This window comes from Perognathus longimembris, unplaced genomic scaffold, assembly GCF_023159225.1.
Source record: "Perognathus longimembris pacificus isolate PPM17 unplaced genomic scaffold, ASM2315922v1 HiC_scaffold_4155, whole genome shotgun sequence".
NCBI classification, from domain to species: Eukaryota; Metazoa; Chordata; class Mammalia; order Rodentia; family Heteromyidae; genus Perognathus; species Perognathus longimembris.
In genome coordinates this window covers 16,495-42,771 of record NW_025959441.1, presented here as the reverse complement: position 1 = coordinate 42,771, position 26,277 = coordinate 16,495, and the positions used below count along the sequence as shown (strand labels likewise).

Here is a 26,277-nt window from a genome sequence, read left to right as displayed (position 1 = left end):
TATATATATGGATTTTAGGTTTTGTTTTTAGGAAATCCACCTCTTCCTTTAGTATATGACAACAAAGAGGAAAGGGTCACGTTTCTCTTCTCTTACATACCACTATACCTCAGCACAAGAAAATGTTGAATGACCTAATGTGTGTGTTTCTGAGATCCTTTATAATATATTTTTTATCTATTAAAGAATTAAAAGAAAGGAAATTGTATAAGGGAGACAGGGCAAGTATACTTGAAAACTTAAGGAAGACTGTGCAATTGATTCTTTCTAGAGAGAAACTCCAGAAGTGGGAGGCCCAGTTAACATTATTTCTATAAGGGTAAAGCGACCCTTATCTCATATATATCACGGTAGATTCATTAATAGGAACTTCGCTTCCCAAAATATCCTTTGTTTAATTCACTGACAGCAGAAATAATGCAGTCTCTCTCCTACAGCCTGTGTTAGAGATGACTCAAAATCTCTACCATCTGCCACCCAGGCAAGTGCAACAATGGCATTATCTGTACCAGAGCCTCAGTGTGGTTACAGTATATATGGTTATTCACACATTATCAACTTATTGCCTGAATGTGATAAAATCTTGGAGATAGGAATGCTTTACTAATTAACATACCACTCAGAGTATCTTGAAGCTACCAATCAGTAAGTACCTTCTGAAGTGGTTTCTTAACCCAATTGCCCATGGCTCAAATTATACTGAATTAATATAAACATAGACTTTGACTGAACACTAGGTTCAAACCCAAACTTCTACTTCGGGACGTTGTTCATTTGTAGGCACCTCCTCCTGTCGCTTGCTTGTGGAAATTCACTCAGGGAGAGACAGGATCTCAGAAAGTCTAAATCCTATGGATTATGGAGGTTGAGCTGTATCTACACATTAGTCTTCCCCTTCCCCAAAGCATTGGTTTTTTCAAAGAATATTCACATTCATTACCAAGTAAATTTCCCAACAACTGGGTTTCAGGAAAGGGCAGGTCTCAAAGCCTTTATCTCATGGCCTTCTCTTTATTGTTTTCTTTACACTGGGATGTTCATACTTCACTAAGGCCAGCCATTTACCCTGGTCTCATTGGAGCTGTGGCTACAGTCTTCAAATAATGGCTGGCAAGAGTAAGCATCCATTTTACCTTCAAAATAAAATCCTACAAATTATTGCTAAAATAAAAGTGTACCTGCCAAAGAAAAGAACTCACGGAAAATTTTAGTATAGCAAAGGGTGGTCAATACCTTCTAAGAACTAATTCTTGGGTTGTACAAGTTTCTAATATTAGTTACTTATGAGTTCTGTGCACTGAGCTTGAGAACTTTGGGGTATTCTATTTACACTTAGATAATGAAAGCAAATTTTAAAAATACACAGATATGTATTCTCATCTATAAATGTGGTTAAGTTTCAGCCTGTATGAAGTTGTCCATGAATTTCATATACATCTCATATCCAATACCTTCATCATGATCTGAGCTGTCCTTCATCTGATCAGAAACGAATCCTTGTCCCTTAGCTTCCATTTGAATTCTTAGTTAAGGTTTGCTGTTTTCCTCTGAAGTTATCACTCCCTAGCTTCAATGTGATTAATTTGTAATTAATGTTATTAACACATTCTAGTATCTTTCACCTTCAAATGCAAAGTACTCCCTAAACTTTTTTTTGTTTTGCCTTTTATAACTTTTTCCAATGGCTGCCCCATTCCTCTGCTTTGTTTGGTAGCAAAGGTCTTCAACAAATTTATTTGCTTAATTCATTTTCTCATTTGCCAGCCTCTCTTTTTTCCCTCACTCCTACTGTTGTTGAAGCCGATCTTTAAAGGTCGCTAACAATCTCCATCATGCCAGTTTCAAAGGTCAAGTCACCAGCTCTCTTTGGAATTACAATGTCAGCAGCTTTTCAGTATTATACACTTGCAATGCTTTTTAAAAATTTTCCTCACTTGGCATCAAGGTCGCCTGCCCTCTCCTTTCCTCCATCATCTCTGTCATCTCGGCAGGTTCCTTTTTCTTCTTTTCTTTCTTGTTTCTCCTTGAAGATTTTGCAGAGTTGTGGCCATCCCCTCTTTCTATCTAGAGTTTGTTCTTGGAGTCTGTATCCAAGTCCAGAGCCTCGCAGACATAGTTTGTAAGTGACTTACAGCAACATGAATGCTGACATTTTCTGTTGATTTCCAAGTTAATATCTCCCATTGACCTCTAATAATCATATCACACTTACCATGTCTAAACCGAAAATTCAAAACCATTGTGTTTCAAAATTCTTCTCCTACTCCTCCTCATGTCAGTAAATTGTGACACCAGGCACTCAACTATTCTTCTATTTTCCTTGTGTTGCACTGACAATCTATGAGTATGTTTATCAATTAAATCTTCACAATTCAGGACCAATATGACCACTTTTAACCACCTTTCTGTTTGCTCCTACCTCATTCAAGATCTTAAGAACACTTACATTGTTAAAATATCCTTCTGACCAGTGCCTCTTACACATAAATATTCTCTCTACAGGAGCTGGTACAACTGTTGTAAGTTGAATTCTGTCTGTGCAACACATATTACAAGGATAACCTCCTACTATTTCTGAATGTAGCTGTATTCAGAGATAAAGTGATCATCGAAGTAATAAAATTGAGTTCTCCAGTGTGCTCCTTAAAAGAAATAGTGCCTGTACGGAAAGTATGTGTAGACTCAAAGGCGCACAAAAGGAAGGCCATGTAAAGGCTTAGGGAGAAGAGAGCCACCTACTGCTAAGGCAGAAGTCCCTAGCAGCATAAAGTCAGATCTGCTTCCAGAACTGTGCAAACATTTCCATCCCTGAAGATCCTGGTTGGTGGCACTTCAACACTACTTCCTCACCCTACAAATGCAATAATCTGTCAGCAGCGTAAATCATACCATTTCACTCCATGGTACAAACTTCTAAAAGTTCTTAGTGTTGTCACAAATTATACTAACTCTTTCATCCATTTCAACCATTCCTTAGCCTATCTTGTTTGATGGTATTATTTTTCTTCAAATAATTCCTCATTCATCTTCAGTTATATTGTCCCTTTATTACTTCTAGAACATTTCAGCCTCAAGAGCTTTGTTTTTATTTTTTCTCTCCTTCCTTCCTTCCTTCCTTCCTTCCTTCCTTCCTTCCTTCCTTCCTTCCTTCCTCCCTCCCTCCCTCCCTCTCTCTCTCTCTCTCTTTCTTTCTTTTTTTCTTGTTCTGTGAAACCTCAAGATACTGGCTTCTATGGAGCTCTCACTTTGCATAATTTTGGACTCTCGAATCTTCAGAGACCTACTTTGTCAATCATTTCTAAAACAAATTTCCCCAACATGATCTCCTTATCATTTTATTCTGATGTTTTTGTCTTCATATATCTCATTTCTATCTGAAATACTCTGTTTCTTTTGTCTATCCATTATAGTAGAAAGTATAATCTGTAATGTTGCTTTTCTTGACTTACTTATTCTTTCTAAAAATATATGACCTTACAAAACTGTGTGTGAAATTATTTTGCCATTATCTTGAACTGGGCACTTAATAAGAGGTAGTTGAACTAGTGAACTTCTTTGCATTTAGGTCTTGTTCTTGTGCATTGTTTCTGAGCTTTTTAAGCTGTCAAATGTCACATGACAGCAATAGTTCACCTTTGCTACATGCTGACCAATGCTGATCATTGAGCTAAGGACTTAAACAGGTGTTATTCAATAGGATAGTTAGATTGTGTTACTCCTTGAAGAGATTCTCACAGACCTGATTAAAAGAATGAGGTGACATCTTACTATCTCTACTTGTTATAGTTTCTGAGAATGGCCAGATTAAGAAAGGGTGACTGCCATGGACCCCTTTGTGAACCTTGGGGCCAGCTTTGCATAAGAAACTCAGTGTAATGCAAGGATTGGATAACTGATACACTTGCTTTCTGACATTTGGCCATTGCTTCTCTGGCCTACTTTACCTGAGCCAGGTGCTCAGCTGAAAGTGACAGGAATGGTGGACAGATCGCTGACTGTTTTGATGAAGTTTCTCCTGTTTTCACTGAGAATTACTTGATGAGTCACAGTGAAATCATTTATGGAGACCAGATTCTGACTAGACCTACCTTCTGGTTCAACTAGACATTCAGATGGTCACTGAAAATTGTAGCTATCATCCACTTCACCCCAGTGTTTGAATTCTTATCTCTAGATGCAGGGACATAAGACAAGTAAAATAGGAATGAGATAATATGAAACAGTAAATAATGCAACAAATAAAAACCCTAGTATTCTATCTCCTTTACAAGACAGTTTGTAGAGCCAATCCCATTTAATATTAATAGATATTAAAAGATAGAATGTCTCAATCACATTATTATTCCAGAAAGAAGAAACCTGAGATTAGCCTATTTCATTACCAATATAGGTCATGCCCTGTCCAAGAATCCTATCTCTGTTCACAATCAGCCCATAAGATTTCTACAATAGAAAGGTTTGGAGAAAACCTTAATGAGTAATGAAAATATCACACACTTTATAGCAGCCATCTGGAGAGGTCGACATTACTTATTTGAGATCGTTAAAATGTGGAATTTAAGTAAATCCCCAACCCAAGGGATAAGCCACACTTCAATGTAGGCCCAGCTGCCTGTCCTCCTATTGTTCCCTGTCCCAAGATTCATCTCCTCCGGGGTCTGGATCAGTACCTCTCCTCTAAATACCCCCACCATCCCATTCACTGCAAAACTAACAATAGCCTTCATCACTCCTCCATAACTGTTGAGAACCATTCTCTTTGCAGGGCCCTGTTCTAGTGACAAGGAAGCCACCTCTCAGATTGCATGAATACTGGCCGACACATTTCCAGTTCTTGCAGAAATGACTAAACCAGAGGTTCATTGGAAGTGAGCCATAGTCGTTGGGTATGTTCTCAGAGCCTGTGCCAAAGACTCAGTTTCTCCAGTAAAAAGTTTTCCATTCCTATAGACATGTAGTGAGATGTGGGCCATACTGACAGAGTCTGGAGAACTATGGTGTTTCCTCACAATGAGCAATGGAAATGCACAACTCAGTATTGCACAGTTCTTGGTTACAAACCAAAGACACTGTGTCACACCCACTACAGTGCATCCTGATAATAGAACTCCAAGGTGGTTAATACACTACAGTCTCACACCTAACAAGCAACATTCTTGTTTTTGTAAATCCAAAGCCTCTGCCTTGTCCATGCTCAGAGTACATCCACCGGAGCTGATGGGGAAGTGGAAGCCACATATAAAAGAGTTCATGCTGTTCCACTTGTTACTTACTCCTTGAATCCACTGAAACACTTCAGTCTTCTTACACCATGGGAAGCCCTGTTTGGGGGGGGGGAGGTGTAGAGGCTGGGGAGGTGGGTAATTTGTGCTGCTATTGTTTTTCCACGAAACATTAGGTTATTTGTGGATATTATTCCCCATAGTGTGAACAATATGAGCTATTTTTCCACAACTGGCCTGGTTGACCCTGCGGCCAGCAATTTTCTGACTCTCAAACCCAGTGGGCCCAGGCCATTCAGGCAAATTCCAGGTGGCCCTGGAATAGGAGGCCTGATGGCTTCTAACTAGGACTCATACCCTTCCAAGCAGGAATCGTGAAAGAGTGTGTGCCAAGAATCAAGGAAGAGGAGGACAAAGTCTTTCTTCCTGCTCAGTGTTTTCTACAAGGTGACAGTCATTCAGAGACTGCAAATTGGTCGTGATAGCAGCTCCACAAAGAGCCTCCAGGGAGAGATAGCTTGTGGTGAGGTGGGGTGGGGGACACAATGTTTTGGACAGAGGATCTGTACCTGCCTTGTCACAAGTAGTGATGGGCTGTGTTACACAAAGCACATTGGGCCAAGTCTCAAAGAAACACAAAGCTGAGTGTGTCTGCCTTGGTTATGAATATTTTCTGTGAAATTTCAGAGATCAAATGAGAAAAAGATACGGAGATATGATATTAAATTGGACAATGGAAACAAATATACCAAGCTTTCAGCTCATCAGAATAATTACACAGAAAAAAATTATCCTTATTTCCTTTTTTTTTTTTTTTTTTTGGCCAGTCCTGGGCCTTGGACTCAGGGCCTGAGCACTGTCTCTGGCTTCTTCCCGCTCAAGGCCACTCTGCCACTTGAGCCACAGCGCCGCTTCTGGCCGTTTTCTGTATATGTGGTGCTGGGGAATCGAACCTAGGGCCTCGTGTATCCGAGGCAGGCACTCTTGCCACTAGGCTATATCCCCAGCCCTATCCATATTTCCTTTCGCCAGTGAGTAAACACAAAACTCAGAACACATCAGAAGGCACGAAAAGAGGAGCAATTGAAAATGATGTTTCATTTGGCAGTGTACAGAAAGGTCCTTCTTCCTATGGGGAGACAGAGGTGAGAGTTGGGATGCACAACAACTAAAAATAAATTAAAGGAAACCTTCAGGGACATGATGGAGCTCGACGAAGAAGAGATAAACTCAGATGACTCTACTTTTGGAAATTATGTTAAGTGAACTTTTACAACAGGTGTGGCTAAGAAAGTATTGAGTTTTGTTCAGCACTGACACAGGTCCTAGAACTCTCACGTGCAGGAATCTAAAGGTGTGAGTCACAGATTCTTCATGCAAATCACTTAAAATGCTTATGACAAACATCCTTGAATCCTCTTCCTATGGTACTGACTCACAATCTCTTGGAATGAAACCAAGAGTCTGCATAATAACAAATTTCCTGGGTGGTACTAACGTAGAGTATATTTAGAGAATTACTCTTTTGATCACTACTTTCACATGCGGTGTTACCTTAGATATCTGGAGCATACTCATTCGTCTGTCCTACTCTTGAAGAAAATGATTTATCATTAAATCACTGAGGTTGGGTGATGATATTTGCAAAGGCTTCACAGGACATTCCTAAACTCTAACAAGTTTAGACCCACTTATTTAGGTCTCCCTTTTATGTGTGACAGCTAGGACTCTATCCAGGTAGAATGGCCAGATAAAACACAAGTCAATCAATTAAATGTGAATTTCAGAAAAATAACGAATCTACCTTTATCGATGTGCACATTGCAATTATTACATGGAATAGCTGGTGGTAAAAAAACAAATCTAACTATTTTGTGCATCTAGCAAACTTAAGTGCAGATATCACAAACTCCAAAGCTCCTCCCCTTTTAATTAGTCCATAGTTGTCTTTGTGTCCCATTTAAAGGATAGTTGAAATTTGTATAGGATACACTTATTTCTAAAAAGATCACACAGACATCTCCTAATAAACATCAATTAATAGAACTGTACAAGCGCTGCTGAAAACATAATATGAGGTGAAAATATGTTGATATGAGGATTGTTGTGTTTTGTTTTGGATGGTACAAAAAATTACCACAAATGTGGTAGATTAAAGTAATACAATACTTAGTATGTTTGAATTATGTTTCAAACACTCTCCAGAGACTCAGTGAACTGAAACCATGGCATCTCTGCAGGCTCTGGAGAAATTATTGTTTCCTTGCCTCTTAGTCATCTAGAGACTAGCCACATCCCTGGATTCAGGGCCACCTTTCTCCATCTTCAAAGCAAGTGGGGCTACAACTCTTTGACTATCCCAGTAGAGTCTCCTTCTGAAAACAGCTGGGAAAATTGGTCCCCTTGGATATTTGGCCCACCTGCACAATTCAGGACTATCTCCTCACCTCAAGGTCTGACTTTCTTCACATGTTCAGAGTCAGCCACAGATTCATGTTGGAACTATACAGATTTCTGGAACTAGAGTGTCATTCTCTCTCTGCTTGCGGGATGGAGGACATTCTTCTAGTGATTGCATCCCTTAAGTTATTTGGAAGTAAGATGTAATGAAATTGTCTGAAAGTAAAGCAAGTTATGTAGCAGGATTTTAAGTATTGTTATAAAAATACTGCGCTTCTCTCAACATTGATTGCTAAATTTTAAAAATTTTAGCAGAATCAGTGGGAAACTGGAATGAGGAGAATGATAAGAGATCGAAAGAGTGAATGAATAACCATTTACATATATGTAGCTTATTCCATTTCAGGCATTAGTCTACGCATTTCAGATCATCACCCCCGTCATTCGCACGTGGCAGTGTAGTATACCCAGTGGTTATTATGCTCTTTTTAAAGATGGGAAATGAGGCCTGGACACACCTATAGCTTACTCATATCTCGCAGTTTATTCTCTTCCACACACGCATTCACAAGATTCCAAGTAATGAAGGAACAACACTTAAAATTCTGTGCAATACTTAGTGAGAGGAAAACATGAACATGCGGAAGCTGTTACCAATCACTCTATTTTTCACGTTACTGTGATTTTTATTTTTCAGTAAAGGTTCAGGGAAGAAAAAAAAGTTCCCAAGTGTTGATGACATGTATCCTTAGCTGTTGATTTCAAAAGATGTCCTTATAAATGACCACTTAAATCTTGATCTCTTTGTTTAAACGGTTATTGCCCCTGTGAAGTTTTTTAATTAGCATCTAATAATTGTAGGTCAATAGAAATTCTTCAAAGCCATTTAGTAAAGGAAATGTAATGTGGGGGAAAATATTGGTTTAGTATGTCCCTTTAAGTTGATGTAGGATGTAGTTTAAGGTATCATACTACTATCTCGTGGGATCAGAAACATCTATGTTAAAACTCAATTAGGGTTGTGTGAGGTGCAGTTACCACCCACGATCAAAGCCACAGACTGCCTGAGACCCGGGTTTCAGATGGCTGTGACTACACTGCAAACAGAGGCTGGGACTTTCTGCCTTTTGGTGGCTGATACTGTCTGGAGAGATGGAAAAGCTAAGGCCCAATGTTAGCCCAGATTTTGACCTAGCGATGTTCAACCCAGGAGAACTCAGTGAAGACATGACCCTCTCCAGCCTTCTCTTCAAGAGCAGTACCCATCTCCAATGCCAATTCATGTCTTTAGCTGTTCCATGTCATGCACATAGATAAGCCACTGAGAATACCTTTCAGAACACATGTTTCTGATGAAAGACACACTCTGTACTGACACAGTCATTGGCTAGAAACTGATGAGAATAATTAAAGACAGAATACTCTATCCCACCTCAAGGTCTGTTCCCTCAGGTTCTCTTCATTATGAGAGAATTATTTACAATTCATTCAGATGAAGAAAATGCAAAGTTGCTTCCCATTCTGCTTTACTGATTACTTTGTGAGTATCCTGTGCATTCCGTATGCCTTCTGGATTTGTGGTCCATCATGTTTGCTCTAATAGGCGTCCTGCCAGATTGTTTCTTGTGAATCATGACCAATGGACACTCACTGGTTTTCAGCTTGGGTTTGTCTAATGGAATGCACCAGCAGGAAAGCTGATATATGCACAATGTAATTCTATGACTCTATCAGAATGAATGGCATTGCTCCATTGGTAAGGAAATGGAAAGACTTGGAAAAATCCATACTAAGTGAAATCAGCCAAACTCAAGTGAGTGCTAAGGTATGGAATGCTGTACCTACTTTGCATTTGCATGTATTTGTGACATTTGAGGAAAGATGGTGTACTGGTGGAAAGCAGCCATAAAAACAGGGGAATGACAACCATCCTGGAAGAGGGAGCAGAATAAGTAAAATGCCCCCCAAACAGCATTACCCCTGTGTCCACAGAACCGTAAACAGCCAGGAAAGGAAGGGAAAGGATGGTGGAGGTCCGAGAAGTTAGGAGGCCAGTTCCATTCGTGGAAGTAGATACAGGACAGTCTAGGGGGCTTGATTGTTATCTTGCATAAACTATGAAGTTGTCATGCTATAGAATAAATTGACCTGATTTATCTGTTTTGGGAATCACTCTTCTTCCCAAAAGATATTCCCGGTTCTTCTGTGAAATCAAGTGATTCCCCTTTATTGAGTCATCCAATTATTTGACTAGAGAACACACAGTATCTTGAGTCACAGAGTGGAACTGGTGAGGAATGGTCTGATTCTGGACACATGAAGAAAGGAACCAACAAGATTTTTTAGTAGATTGCATGGTTTGAGTTGGCAGAAATGGGGTGTGTGTGGGGAGCCAGTTTTCGAAGTGTCTCTTCAGCCTCCAAGTGGAGATGTCAAATAGCAGTTGGACCTTCAAGTCAGCGTCCAAGGGAGAGTCTGGGTAGAGATGAGCAACTGAGACTTGTGAGCAGAAGGACTGTACATGACACCATGTATTTGGGATATTATGCCTGGAAAACAAGTCTATGTGAAGGAAATTCAAGACATTTTAGTGGTCTTAAGGATGAGGAAGAATAAAGAAACAATTGCACAAATCTTACTGGGAAAGAAACCAGGAGGGATGCATGGTCCAGGAAGCCAAATAAGGAAGCGATTGCCAGAAAGAGGGAGAGATTTGGTGTCAAGATCAGGTGGATAAAGCACAGATAGATGGAAGAATTATGTTATACGTGAAGTAGAACACGGAAGTCTTGAGTGACTGAATCAAGGAGAAAATTGAGAAGGGGTTTTGGGAGAATGAATGGAGTTCATTCTTTGAAGAATGTAACTGCAATCGAGGACAAAAATTGCAGGGGGGCTGGGAATATGACCTAGTGGCAAGAGTGCTTGCCTCATATACATGAGGCCCTGGGTTCGATTTCCAAGCACAACATATATAGAAAATGGCCAGAAGTGGTGCTGTGGCTCAAGTGGCTGAGTGCTAGCCTTGAGCGGGAAGAAGCCAGGGACGGTGCTCAGGCCCTGAGTCCAAGGCCCAGGACTGGCAAAAAAAAAAAAAATTCCAGTGATCACTGGAGGTTAAGATGAAGAATCAAGAAAGGTTTTTTTTCCAATGGAAAAATACTTCATGTGCAATTTCAATCTGATCCAGAATGGAAGGGGAAATTAATGGTGGAGGAAAGAAATGGTCAAATGCTGGTTGTGTTCTTGAATAGACAAGATGAGACATTAAGATGGGAGGACAGAGCACTTGGCTCATTGAACTTGATCCCAGGAAAATTACAGTTGAATTATTTAGAGCCTTCTCAGCAGATTAATGTCGGTCAATGATAGAAGATGATTCATATCCATTATTTTGATGTATGATCGGCTATTCATGAAATTTTTTGCTGAGCCAGGTTTCCGTTTGCCTAAAAGGATACAAGTGAAATATGCAGATACATGATTAAACACTGCAAGGGAAACTTGAAAGTAGGAAAGCTGTGCTTGGGTTTGAAGAGTGACATCAAATTAGGAAGCTCCTTTAAAATCTTGGGCAACAACTTGTGTTTTTCCCCATTTCTTTATTGTTAAAGTGATGTATTGAGGGGTTAAAGTTTCATATGTAAGGCAGTGAGTACATTTCTTATCCACCTTGTTACCTCCTCCCTCATTTACCCCCTCCCAGTCTCCCCCTCTCCCCATGCATTATACAATTGGTTTACGCCATATAGTTTTGTAAGTATTGCTGTTGCATTGGATTGTCTTTTTATCTTTTGTCCCTCAATTTTGGTATTCCCTTTCCCTTCCCTATTCCAATACACATATGTACAGTATCAAGGGTACTAAAATCAGTTACAGTGATATCAAGGATAAAACCATGGGAAAGAAAGACAAAAGAAAAAGGGCATAATTTCACATGGTATGTTGAAAATAACAACAACGATATACCACTTCTTTTCATAACTTGGAGTTTATTTCGCTTAGCATCGGCTTATGTGTTCATTTAAGGTTAATAGGTGTTGAATAGAACCTAGAAAAGGAAGTTAATGAAATAGGCAATTTCTGTAACAGAATACTGGCAGAGAACTTCCCAAATATCCAGAAGGATAGGCCATCCAGATACAAGAACCCCAATCAGACAAGACCAGAGTTTGCACCCAGTGATCAACCCCACCAGGACGGTGCTCATGTTAAAGTCTAAGAAGAACTACTGTAGAATGCAGTATATTCTTTATAAAATACTCTTGCCATATAAAGACATACAACAATGAGTAAATGTTCTTCACAACCAATAGCATGCACTATGAAAGACTCTTAGGAAACTGGAGAACAGGAAAGCAATAGACCAGACTCCATCATCAATAGGCTAAATTGTTTATTGCCAGTGAGGGACATAGACCCTTCCCTGGGTTTGGAGGTTGTGCAAGGGACTGGATTGGGGGTGCCTTATATAGGTCTTAAACAGGAAGCAGAAAAAATAGGCCATGGTCTCTTGCGGGCTCAGGGTGCTGTTCTTAGCCAGGCCCAGGTGGAAGGCTAAGCCTGGAGTGATGAAGAATTTTGGCTGAATCCCAGGTGGGAATGGCCTACGTGCAGGCAAGCAGGTGAGGGCCTACCTGGTCCAGGAAGACGGTGCAAGTCATTACTTGAAGGACAGCCCAAGTTTTATATTTTGACAAAAAAAAATTTTAATCCTGTGCCCACCATGCAAACACTTACCATGGCAAAACCCCAAGCATTATGACTTGCCTTTTTAAGCCACGGTCATCTCACCTGTAGGGGGGGGGGGGCTACAAAAGTTCCATTTGCAAAGTCCTAGAAGACCATAAATGATAACAAATATGAGCAAACAGGCTTCTTTCTTGTCAGGAGTCAAACTTGCAGCTAAATTCTTCCTGACCTCTGGCTGTGTTTTCAAGGACATGCAAGGACATGGCTTAATGGAAAATTGGAAATGCTTTCCTATGTCTGCCATGAGTCCATTCTTATGTTAACCAAACTCATCCTGTCTTAGCTACCATCAGGTATTGCTAACTCCAAGCCTTTTTGTGTTCTGGAATTTTAAGCCTATGCTGTTTCCTGGTTTTCAAACTGCATATGTCCTGGAAGTTAAGAATAAACCTGGCTGCAGTCTCGAGTTACAATCTCCCGTACCCCATCTCCGCCTCTTGTCTTTTTTCTCTTGTCTTATATTTTTCCTTTCCTTTAATCCTCGCCCCCCTCATTCAGGATTCCCTTTTCACTGCCGGCCGGCTCGGCAGAAGTGGCGCCTGAACAGGGACCTGTACACCTGGGACGATGGCAGAGGACCCCGCTCAGGTAAGGACGTCTGATCACTTGGAAAGGAGAGCGGGAAAGAGATATTCAGGAGTAAGAAATTATGGGACTAAGTATAGGCTGCATGTTTTACGTTCAGGCCCCCAAAGGCATGCTTCATGCCCGGGCAGTGAAAGTTGGCCAAAGTCACTTAGAACGTTTCTTTCACTTTATTGAGGAAGCATGCCCCCAGTTCCCAGAGGAAGGAACCAATAACTTAGAAACTTGGCAGAAAATTGGAAAAAAGATTCAGGAACATTATGATGCAAATGGCCCTGAGATAACTCCAGTGGATGCTATTATTCTTTGGTATCTGGTCTGAGATTGCTTAGATCCTAGACATGAATAGATTAAACTCAATCAGTCAATTGGAGAAACTGAACAGGGACCTGATGAGTGTTGCCCAGCCCCGGGAGCATATGCTGCTGCCCGGGAAGAGCTGAGAAAATTAATAATATCTGAACCCAACGGGGCAGATATTAAGGAAGACTCGGATGGCTCAGACACTGAGAAGAAATTATGCAATGAGCCTACTGAAAATAGATTGACCCATGTTGAGAATATGTTTAAATCAGTCATAGCCCTATTGTAACAGCTTCACCCAGAACAACAAACTCCTTTAAAGGTAGGTACTGGTGAGCCCCCTACCGACAGTCCTGGAAGACTTACAGCTCTCCTAGGTGCAGGCTGCTTGCAGAGTGGAGGGACCTGAGGCTAGGGAAATGCTAACTCCACCGAGGTAACTTCTCCTGACCGAGCGCTCTACTTCCATCCACCACGACATATTTGAAGCCCCAACCAGGGTGAGTGACCATTAGTCTGGAGCTTGGATTTTCCATAAAGCCACTGGGCTAGGTCAAGGGGATCAGCAATTGTGGGTGTTTGGAGTCAACTGATCTCTAGTTCAGCTCCGCTGGTCGCTCATCACGTGGGGGACAGTCTAAAATGCTTCAGGAAAGCTGCTCAAGTTTGAGCCCAATCCTACATATTTGGAATATTTTTGCAGGACTTACCTAACTTCTATGAGTGCTCAGGCAGATGAAGTTTTCTCTGTCTCTTTTTCTGCCTCTCTCTAAACTCTGCCTGCCTGCCTGTGTCATAGGATGGGCTGATGCTAACTTCCAAAGATACCAATATTTGTTTAACATCTGCTTTGAAAGACTCAAAAAAAAATGTTTTCTATTCTTGTTATTGATGAGTTTGGGGACTCAGTTAAATCCTGCTTGTTTGGCTAAATCGTTAGCTTTCTCTAGCATTGAGCATGTGGTCGACAATAGGATTGGTTGGAGTGGAAGCCTGCCGGTCCCCCAGGTGACAGGCATGCCAAAGTCCTGGAGGCTGGACAGAAACTTGGGTTCTCCAGTTCCCGGTAACCCTGCACCCACTCTGAACTCTGTAACTATGGCCTTGCATTTCAAAGGTGCCTTTCAACTCAAATGCTGGAAGATGAAAGTGTCTTTTCATGAGCTTGCTGTCTGTGTTCATGTCCTGTCTCCCATAAGCTCCCCATGGGAGCTAAACTGTTTTCTCAAAAAGTGGCTTTTCGGATAATCTGATAATTTTGGTTTGCTGAAAATGTTTTTTGTTTCTGTTCTTTTTTGTTTGTTTGTTTACTAACTAACCACATGGTTCTAGAATATAGGCAAAATAATGTCATATGCCACTGGAATTCCAGAAAACTTACATGGCCAATTAAAGAACAATTCTAAGCGCACCCCAAAGCTTGTGCACACTGTTTGTATGTGTATGTATGTATGTATGTATGTATGTATGTCTATGTCTATCCGTTGGTAAAACTTAAAAACAAAACAACAAACAGGTTTTAAACCCAAACTGATCATGTTTGGGTGCAAGCAAATGTGTCTAAAAAACACTCCAAAAGTTCTATTCAAGAGTACACCTAATCCTGACAATTCTTTGATATAGACTAAGATTTTGCTTCTCCATTTTTTTCTTTTCTTTTTTTTCCCCCTATGCTCTCATAAACTCTTTAAGATCAAGGGACCAGAGTCATTTTGGAACAACTGTACAAATGTGACTATTAACCTAAATTTTCCTGACCCAAAATTAACATTTTGCTTTATAGGATGCAGGTTGACATGTGTGCTAGCTGAGTAGACCGTGGCAGTCTGTGGCCACAGGAAGCTGCCTCCACATTTGGCTCCTAAACTGCCTGGTTTGCTCAGGAAATCTAGGAGTCCTGTGAGGATTTTGACAGGCCCAGGCTGTCAAAGGGTACTACCCTGTCTCTGCCTGTCCCCAAGATTAGAGTTGGGTTTATAGCAGGCCTATCATGACAGAGTTGCAACCGAGACTTATTCCAAGGTTAAAAGCATCAAAGTTGTGTTTGGTGACCACAGAGTTGCATTGGGGTAGCATTGGTGTCTTCTCCCTCCATGACTCAGAAACTGTCCTGGCTGCTACAGAGAGCAGACTTGGTTGGCCTTCAATCTGTGTGGATTTTGTGACTAGGAAGATGGTTAAAGGCCCAAGCTTCTAAAATCTGTTTGAAAATGCCTTTAACCAGTCTGTGTAGAAATTTACAGGCAACAATCAGGAGGTATGACAGCCTATCCAGGGAACTCTGAGATGCTACTACAGCCTGATCCAGATGCAAGCCATCTCTCCTGCTGGCCTGCTAATTTGGGGTGGAAGACACAGCCACTTCAGATCCACTGAAGCTGAGACTTTTAATGTTATTCATTTGTTTTCTCTTTCACGTGCCAGTAAGGTAAGGTTAAATAATATGATTTGATTTAATGGCACATGGATCGCATTCAGTCTGCTGTTCTCTAAGTGTTACAGCAGAACTCTGGAAAGTATTTGTTGGTCATATTTGAGGTCCTTACTGTTTTACTAGTCAAAAATTACAGATTAAAACTTCTCATTTGCGTACGTTGCATGATTTTCAAAAATTTCTGGGAGATATTAATTGGCTTCGCCCTTATCTTAAATTATTCACAGCTAAATTAAAACCTTATTTTATCTATTAAAGGGGGACCCAACCCTACATCTCCCAGACAAATGACAACGTAAGCAGCTAAAGCCTTAAGCATAGTAAATCCTGCCATTTCTTCCCAACATGTAAATTATATTCATTACTCAACCCCTTGGGAAGCATATATTTTAACTACGCCTCATTCTCCAACAGCGGTCCTCTGGAAGAAGGGACCCCTTTTATGGCTTTCCTTGCCTGCTACTCCTTCAAAAGTGTTAACTCCCTATTATAAATTGGTGGCCACCTTAGTTCCATATGTTCCATGTGGATTCTTGTAAGTATCTTGGATGAGATCCACAGGCTATTTACATCCCCTATACTTTACAACAGCAAGAATGGCTTTATATACATTGTGATTCCTGGGCCATTGCTTGGGCCAATTTTATGGGCACAATTTCACATCATTGCCCCTCCAACAAATTACTTCACTTTGCCTCTTGTTTCCATTAAGTGAGGGTAGTGCTATTACAGACGAGGCTACTCAAATTTTTCTCACTCAAATTGACTTAGCAAAGCAATCACATGCTGCCCACCATCAAAACAGTCGTGCATTACATCAGCATTTTCATATCTCACGTGAGGCGGCTCGTCAAATTGTGAAAACTTGTCCCAACTGTACTACCTTCCTACCTGTGCCCTCCAATGGCATTAACCCTCAAGTTTTAGTGGCCAACCATGTTTGGCAAATGGATGTTACCCACATTCTCTCTTTTGGACGGCTCCGCTTTGTCCATGTTACCATAGACACTTACTCTAATTTTATTATGGCTACTCCTCTTATCGGGGAAGCTATCAAACATTGTATCTCCCATGCCTTACACTGCTTTGCTACTATGGGACTTCCTAAACATATTAAAACTGATAATGGTCCAGGATATGTTGAACAAGCTTTTCAAACTTTTTGCAAATTTTACCAAATTGTTCACTCTACAGGAATTCCCTATAATCCTCAAGGTCAAGGAATTGTTGAATGGGCCAACGGTTTGTCAAAACACCAAATTTCTAAATTAAAGGGGGGAATTATACCCCCTCTCTCGTGTTAATATTCTTTCTCTTGCTTTATTTGTACTACATTTTTTTTTAATTTGGACTTTAATGGCCTTTCCAAAGCACAACGGTTCTGGGAAAAGAGAGAGCAAAGAGCTTTTGCCCAAGTTAAGTGGAAAGATCCTTTAACAGGTGATTGGCACGGGCCCGATCCAATATTGACATGGGGTCGAGGACATGTCTGTGTTTTTTCACAGGATGAAAATGATACCCGCTGGCTACCTGAGCATTGCATTAGGATTGTGGAAGCTCATCAGAATGATACAAGCGCTGACCCACTGGGCTTACATGCCAGATCCACCAATTGTACACCCTGTGACTTGGGAAGGAGCTGAGGTGTTCATCCATGTCAACAGATCGGCATATGGTACAGCTCCAGATCCTTTTGTCCAACACGTTAAAATGGGAGACTTTAGAGCTTCTGGCATTGGAACCCCGTTATGTTTTACAACTGACTCCAACAGTTAAATTCCAGGCTGTACTGTAATGCAATCCATAAATCATAGAATTTGGATTCCTGATAATAATCAAGTATATAATATACGAATTACTTCATTGCCTACTGGGTTTCCTGTACATGCTAATTCTACATCATCCTTCATGATACCTCGCTGCACCAACTCTTCTCAAATTGTAGAATCCACAGGAGAACTGCACCCCATAAATTGTAGACATGAACATCCTTTTATAACCAATATCTCAGGAACTAATTCTCAATTGATGGACTGGTCAGGAGCCAATCTCACCAACAAGTACAACCCAGGTTTGTGGTGGATGAATGGACACCCTCAACATCATGTCTGGATGTTAGTGGCTGCACTACATAATATCTCCTGGCCCACTTCTTCTTCTTTAAAAAATATTATGAGTTGTGTAACACCTCCTTATGCCATTATGTATGGACCTTTTAATATTTCTACAGGAGCCATGTAATTCAATGTTACTTGTACCAACTCTTCTTTTACAAATTGCTTGTATAGTGTTCTTCCTGATTCTGTAACTGTTATTAAGCAGCCTCCATTTGTCATTCTTCCTGTGAACATATCTGAAGCTTGGTATGAAGAAACAGGTATTCAAGTGTGAAAACATTTAAAAGAGCTCATGCGCCCTAGATGATTTGTAGTGCTATTAATAGCAGGCATTGTAGCCTTTATTTCCTTAGCTGCCTCTGCTGCTGCAGCTACTGTGGCTTTAACACAAAGTGTGCAAACAGCTCACTATGTTAATCAGCATGCTCATAATACTACGCAAGCCCTGCACTTTCAAGGCAGGATTGATGATAAGGTAGAACAAAAATTAGAAGCATTGTATGAATCTGTGTTGTCTCTGGGAGAACAAATCCATGCTTTACAAACTTTGTAACGGGTGTGCTGTCATGCTCAGTTTGACTTTATTTGTGTGACCCTCCATAAATATCAAGCTATCCTTGGGAACAGGATGTAGCACATCTAAATGGCATTTGGCACCATAATAATTTGTCCTTATATCTCTTTCAACTCCATAGGCAAATAGCTGGACTATAGCAAGCTTCGCCTCTGGACTCTAAAGTGGCAGAAACAGCAAAATAACTGTTTGAACAACTTCAACGGTATATCCCTTCCTTGACTAACAATAAGGGGCTGCTAATGACATTGCTCGGCCCAGGGATACTTTTGCTGATGGTTTTCCTATGCCTTCCTTGCATTGTATGCATATTGCAAAACTCTTTCATGAGTTTAGCCAGTCAGCCTCATAAGGTCAAGCTCCAAGTGAATGAATTTTTCCCCCAAGAGGAACTGCAGCCAGAGACGGGTTAGAGGGCGGGGCCAGTTTGACCGACCTAAGACAGGGCCTACAGCTTTGCTCTGAAGAAAATCCCAAGGAAGAGTAAGGCAGGCTAGGTGACCCACCCCACCTAAGACAGGCAGGTTCGCTTCTGTAAACAAAGACGAGGGAGATGTCAGGAGCCAAACTTGCAGCTAAATTCTTCCTGACCTCTGGCTGTGTTTTCAAGGACGTGCAATGACATGGCTTAATGGAAAATTGGAAATGCTTTACTGTGTCTGCCATGAGTCCATTCTTATGTTAACCAAATTCATCCTGTCTTAGCTACCATCAGGTATTGCTCGGGGGTCCATTCTTATGTTAACCAACCTCACCCTGTCTTAGCTATGTCGGGTATTGCTAACTCCAAGCCTTTTTGTGTTCTGGAATTTTAAGACTATTTCAAACTGCCTATGTCCTGGAAGTTAGGAATAAACCTGGCTGCAGTCTCGAGTTACAATCTGAGGCTGCAGACCTCCCGTACCCCATCTCTGCCTCTTGTCTTTTTTCTCTTGTCTAGTATTTTTTCCTTTTCTTTAATCATCTCCCCCCCCCCCCATTCAGGATTCCCTTTTCACTGCTGGCTGGCTCAGCAGACTTTCTTATACCTCCAAACTGTCAAGAAGTGTGTGTGTGTGTGTGTGTGTGTGTGTGTGTGTGTGTGTGTGACTAATTCTTACTGTGTTATGTCATTTGTTATGAATTACCTTAGAGATAGGAATCACGCTTTTCCATGAGGTCAGAGATCTCAAGCATCAAAATATCTTTGATTCTTGTGCATATAAACCAATTATTTTGTTTAATTGTTTTTGCATCTATCTATCTATCTATCTATCTATCTATCTATCTATCTATCTATCTATCTATCTATCTAAGGAGAGTCGAAGAATTGAATATTATTTGAAAATTTCCTCCTTTGAGCTGGCACTTTAAAGCATGAAAGAGCTACATATGTGTAGTTGCAGTGTGCAGTGTGGCTGTCAATATTGATGAGAGGAAGTTTCTGAGATTTCTGCAGAGCCAGCCTTGTTTAGGTGAGTTGACACAGTTTCCCTAACATGCCTTCGGTCTCTGCAGTCTGCTCACACAGGGAAAGGAAAGAAATCAACCCCCATCCTCCTCCTTCGGCTTACCCAATCACTGATGGAAGAGCTGTCTATGGGAAACACCTTTTACTGTTTGTATCAGCCTGGGAACTTGAACTCAGGGCCTGGATTTTGGCCCTAGGCCTTTCTGCTGAAGGTTAGCACCTTACCATTTGAATCCCAGTCCCAGTTCCGGCTTTTGGAGATGAGAGTCCCGTGACTTTTCTTCCCCTGCGGTTGTGGAATCTCAATCCTGAGATCTGAGTACCCGGGCGCCTTCGAGAACTGCAGGGTTGGGAGCACGGCCAGAGGGTCTGCTTCCAAAGATGCCAGTGAGAGGGAGCCAAGTTTACCGGTGCTAACACAGCTCCCGATGAGCCTCAGCAGCCCCAGCTCATGTTCCACTTTGAAAGAGGAGAGAGATCATATCTGCTAGAAGCTACAATCCGGAGGGACACATGGAAACTGTGCCAGAATAAGCCCAAGTTGACCTGCAAAGACGAATGCTGGAAGCCCAGAAATGATCAAAAGCCCTTACCTCAGCAGGATTAGGGGAATGAGCTCATTCTCCAAAACACCAGTGGGGAGAAAAGGAAGCAACCTGTCACGTGGCTGAAGAGCACAGCGGTGAAGATGAGGATGAAGATGAACACGCAGGTGATATCGACATGGCAGAACTCTGACCCTAAGAGACAAATTGCAGTCCGGAATCTGAGGATTCGTAGAGGACACGGCAGAATATTTGAGAAACTTAGGTCCACATTCGGCCTACTATGACCCCAAACCCCACGCCATGAGGGGAAATCCTTAGGCCCATGCAGGAAAGCATCTACACAAAGTGAGGGGCGCGAAGGATTATTTCATCCCATACAGAGCAAAGGCCATGGCCATGGCCCAGACACAGGTGTTTGCTTGGGAGGCCGGTGACCAGGGCTCAGAGGTGCATCTGCAAGGCAGATCCGATGAAACTAGAGCTGTTGTTTAAGTCTTTCCAAGTCAAAAAAAGAAGGCTTCAAAGGACAGCAGAAAGCAAGCCTCCTGAGAAATTCTGGTGGCCAGGAGCACCTAGAAGCTCCTCCAGCTGAGCTGCCCTTAGCCCAGACAGCAAGCTACTTGGAGTACTCAAGGAACAGGTGGCCATCGAGGGGCAGGAGTGGTCGTTGGCCTGTGCTACGTATGAGGAGGACGGGAAGATGCACATCCACATTCACATCTGGGGATCCTCCTGGAAAGGAGGCCGCCGGGGACACAAATGCTGCCATGCTTTGATCAAGTATTCCCATTGCACTGGAGATGGAAAACTCTGAGCAGCGTGGAATAAGTGAGGAGAGTGGAGGAGAGTGGGAGAAGAAGCCACAGACGCACACAGAGATATACCAAGAAAAACTGAAGGCAGATAAGAACAGGAAGAAAAAGAAAAAAGCACCATAAGAGCAATTCCAACAGAGAGCACGGAGAGACAACACAGGAGACATTGACAAAGACCCCGAATGCCGAGGAGGCCTGCCTGCTCCATCTAAGGAAACCATGAGCACTGACCAGAGAAAGCGGCCCTAAAGCAGCATAGATGAAACTCCGCAGCCCACGAGGAGGAAATGGAGGCCGGCAGAAGGAAGCGCCAGAGGCCAGAGGACCCAACAGCCTCTCTCCTTGGACAGCAGGGGTCATAGAAGGCTGTCCAGGACACAGTCCAGCATATTCCGGCGGCTTCCCACCCACCATCCTAGATAATAAATAAAAATAATTAAAAACAGCAACTGGGTCTCTTCTTGTTGTCGGACTATAATAAACCTCTCAGAAGTCTCAAAGTAATTTCATTCCTTTCCACAGTAAGAAACAAAAGGGATTGGAAGTAGTGATGTAGAAGGCAGGCTTGGCACCCTGTGGAGTATCTTCTAAGAGCAGACTATGGTGATCCATGCTTGTAATCCCAGAACTACAGTCCTTGAGTATGGAGGATTCAAAGTGCAAAGCCAGCCTCGGACACATAGGGAGACCCCCATCTCCAAAATACGCAGAAACAGAAAGGGTTCTACTTAACAGCTATATCTCACATCCTATTTCTGGATTTTTATCTGTTGCTAACATTTTGAAGGTAGATCACCCTTTCCTAAAGCCAGAGATAAATGGAGTTTTTATTTTTTAGTAACAATTTGACTAGAGTTGCAGTTATTTCATATTGTTTGGTTTTTGTCTTCTGAGATTTTCCTGTTCTGCAACTAAGAACACAATTAAACTTTGGTTCACCAAAGACTGAAATTGATAGAAGATATAAATTATATCAATGCCCCAAATCTTAAGTCATAAGCCTGGTTTTCATCTGATTGGCAAGTTTGGTCTTAGTGCATTTTCTTTATCTTAACTCTGGAACTAAATTATGCTTAAGATATCACAAGAAACGTACTCACTGTCCTATTATGTAACTGTACTCCTCTTGCACAATACCTTGTCAACAAAATTTAATTAATAACAACAAGAAATGTAGTCATTACCTGACTTATGAAATGGTAAACCCTCTGCGCAACACCTCAGTAGTAACAAAAAACTTCTATTTAAAGAATAATTTTTTTTAAAAAAGGCTTGGATTGATAATTAGCTGTCTTCTCAGTCACCACTGCCTGAAGGATTATCCCCTACCCAATATCCCAGGTGCATACAGACATCAGGAAAACACCAGGTGTGCAGGGATGTGCTTGAAACAAGCAGGACAATCTGACTTAAGACTAGCTATAAACTTCTGGAAAGCCCTCACCTACACAGACCCAATAGCTTTTCCCATAACTTCTGTCTTCTTATTCAGACTCCACAAAAGTCTAACTCCAATCCCACATGCTTGCACAACTTTCAATTCCAACGGAAGGTTGATAAAGAGTCCTTGCCTATTGAGATGAGTCCTGCCTGTTTGTTCTCCTCCACTTTCTTAATACTCACTTTGCAGCACTAGGTCTTTATCTAAGCTTGTTGACAGAAATCAAAAGATCTCTACAATATACAGAGAATTTGCTTTTTGTTGGAGATATTTGGGGAGACATTAGGGCTTGAACTCGGCCCCATGCTTATTTGTCTTTTAAGCCTTGTCTCTTGCTAAGCCTTGTCTCCCACACATCAGGAGGTGTTTCCCCCTCCCCACTCATTTTGAACTGGCCCTGTATGCATACATCTCCTATGGGGACCAAACTTTGGCTCCCCTTTACTGTACCTCCTCTTGTAGGTATCCTATTGGGATAATGTTTCCAATACTATTGCTTGAATTGTGGTTGCCTTCCTGTACCTCTCATGCTATGAAACTAGTTTACAAGATTATGGATTATCCAGTGCACCTCATCTTCATAGCCAGTAGGTGTCACTTTGTTAAATTTACAGAGAGCAAAACCTAGAGGTTCCATGAACAAATTACCAAGGTAGCTTCTTGGGGCCTTAGGCGATGACTCTGCCATGATCCTCAAGCCTCCTCTGAGAACGTTGCAGGTACCATTTTGATAGAGTAGGATGTGGGATGGGAGAAAGTCACTAACCCCAGTGGGCAATGACTTCCCAGGTCCCAAACTACCAAACCCACTTAAGGGATACCCTTTTAACTCAGTACTTCAGGAGCAGGTAGAAGAGCAGCTGGGCCAATGCACGAACATACTCTACATACATGCACCTGGTGTCCAGATTCCAACTTAAAGAACATTGAAATTGCAGTGCAGTTATAATTCTTCTAGGGAGTCAAATTGATGGATGGCTCGACTAAAATTGATGGCTCAAGAGTAAGTTTGACACGTGACTATTTTGTATTTTATCTTTTGCTAATATGTGGCACCAAAAAGGAAACTGCAGAGAAATTTCAGCTTATTCTCCCTGAATTGAGATATACAGAGAGAGAAACTAGAATACACATGTTGTAGGGAGCAGAACTGACTCCTTATTGACTAGGGAAACATGGTAGGAAATGTTGGGTGGGTAGATTATGTCAACCTGACCCCAAAATTCTGCTCATGTAAATGGCTTGCTTAACTTGTTTGTTGCTTGCTCTACCCCCTGCGTCAACCACCTACATCTGTGCCACGCTTTTACCTTTACAAACCCTAATTTGAGGACTGCTCAGGGTCACAGTGTTAGCTCCCTGGTCTGCACTGTGTCCCTGGCCGGTTAGCCAGCTTTTTGCTCTTGCGGTTTCAGATCCCGAGTTTGTGCTGTGTCCCTTGCCAGTCAGTTTGCATTATGCTTCCCCAGTAAATCCATCTTTTTGCTTGAGACTCTCTCTGAGTAGTGGACTCTTGGAGGGATAGAGAATCCCCTCCCTTGAACCCCATAACACACATAGGAGGCCCAGTGGTATCTCAGTTCTGACCAAAGTCAGGAGAGCACTCCCACTATAAATTCTACAAACACTGAAAATGCTGTGGAAGGCCTTCCAGGAGATGTGGCCACAATCCATGTACATGGTCAGAAAACCAGCTGTTCCTTATTGTGTACTGGGTAGGCATAACACAGAACACAAAACACTAGACGAGGCTCCTAAGAGCAATGTCAGGGCCCACTGAAAAATAGCCCAAGTAGGGAAGGTTCATTTACTTGCTGGGACAGATGCCTGCCCAGGGTAGAGTCTGATGGAGCCGTCACTTTAGGACCCGTGATTTTATGCCGTGAGTCTACCATATGCCAGTACTGATGACTCCTCGATATAAGAGAAATCCAACAGTTAGCAGTCATGGAACAGTCCTGATGAGTCTTCCATGAAAGTTAGTGCCAGATATTCCTTCTAAGTGAACAACGTTTTCATATGCAACATGTTACTAAAAGTCTGTATACCTGTAAGCATACACACACACACACACACACACACACACACACACACACACACACACACACTATCTCCTGATTGTAGCTACATGTGTGGAGTTCCACAAGGGAAAAGGAGGTTGCTATTTCAAACACAGAATAGTCGACTCAGGGCCTACAGAGGTAGCAGTCAGCATCCGTGTAGCGATGGCATTCACTAATTGGGCTCATCCATCCTACAGACTTAAAACCATCAACTTTGGGCTCCTTTCCATTCCTCAGCTAAGGCCTACCAGATTGTACCCTGGCTGGCATATCCCAGTCCTGTTCTCTATCCCAGGTGAGCCACCAGCCACTCACAGCAGAGCATTCCCTCATCCCAGAGTTCCTCCTGTTTCCAGTCATATTCCATCCATCCATCCATCCATCCCACAATCATTTCCACTAGCAACTCTGACCATCTAAATCTACCTAGAGCATGTCTGAAGTCCCAAGATGCTTTCTCAGTGCCTTGAGTGGCCCCCTTCAGCTCTATGCCAGCCATGCACAGCCCCAAACCCCTTTCTACATGAGCAGGGAAACCTCATTATCCTGCTGAGCTCAGTACTTCCATCCTTCACTACAGAGTTCCCGCACCATTCAAATCTCACGTTTTGAGTCCTTTCTCCCAGATAACCAAGGGACATTCCCCATGGTTCCACAGCAGCTCCAGCTACCACACACCACAACCCCCCCCACACACACCCACACACCCACACACCCACACCCACACCTGAAACATGCTTCCGTGACAGCTGAGTCTTATCAAGACCTTGCACTAATGTGCTCGTCTTTTAATTTGCACAATATGACAAATGAGTTTTACGAGGGGAATAAACAACTAGCAACAATCTTCACAATCTTTCACATTTGCAATATTATATCCCACGTTCAAATGAGACTCCAAGACCATCAGTTGATAGGCGTTAAGCGGCCAGTCCACTTCCCACAATCGAGGGTGGGGTAGGTTTTTATGAGAAGGGGTTACATAGGCAGGCCATGCAAGATTGGTGTATTACAATTTCATTGGTGCTGACTCAGTGACCTTTGAATTCACTTGTTTTACATAAACATCAGGTGCTAGAGCTCACAATAGGATACCCCCCGTTGCACCATGCTCTGTGGTAGGCGGTGCCATCATGGTGCATATTGTTGGGGAAAGCACGTGGATTTACAGAAGCAAAAGACCCTTGAGTTACAGACACAAAGCATAGGCCAGGTCAGCATGAACATGACCCATTTTATAAAAACCAAATCATACCCTAAAAACAAAATAGGAGCAGTTTTTCTTTAGAGATGAACCTCATTAGGCTCCTCTTAAAACATAACAACGTTGCTAGCAGGGCTTTCTGGCTAATACAGCAAGAAGTCAGTACAGCTGCTGATAAACTTCAAGGTTGTCAAGGACCCTCTGTGAAGCGGTCAGCTCTGCGAACTAGAGGGAGAGACGCTGCTTTGCTTCTAGCAAGGATGGCAAATCTTTACTTTCATAGTCAGCCCTGTTTCTGATGTCCTATTTATGATTTTTCATTAGTGAATTATACAATAAAGTAAAACAAGCCAGATGGATACTGAAGCT

At 42.0% G+C, this 26,277-nt stretch overlaps 1 pseudogene; it reads left to right on the top strand.

The window, feature by feature from the left end:
• The first annotated feature begins 12,941 nt into the window (after nucleotides 1–12,941).
• LOC125344736 lies at nucleotides 12,942–21,562 on the top strand (annotated as a pseudogene).
• Nucleotides 21,563–26,277: the final 4,715 nt, after the last annotated feature.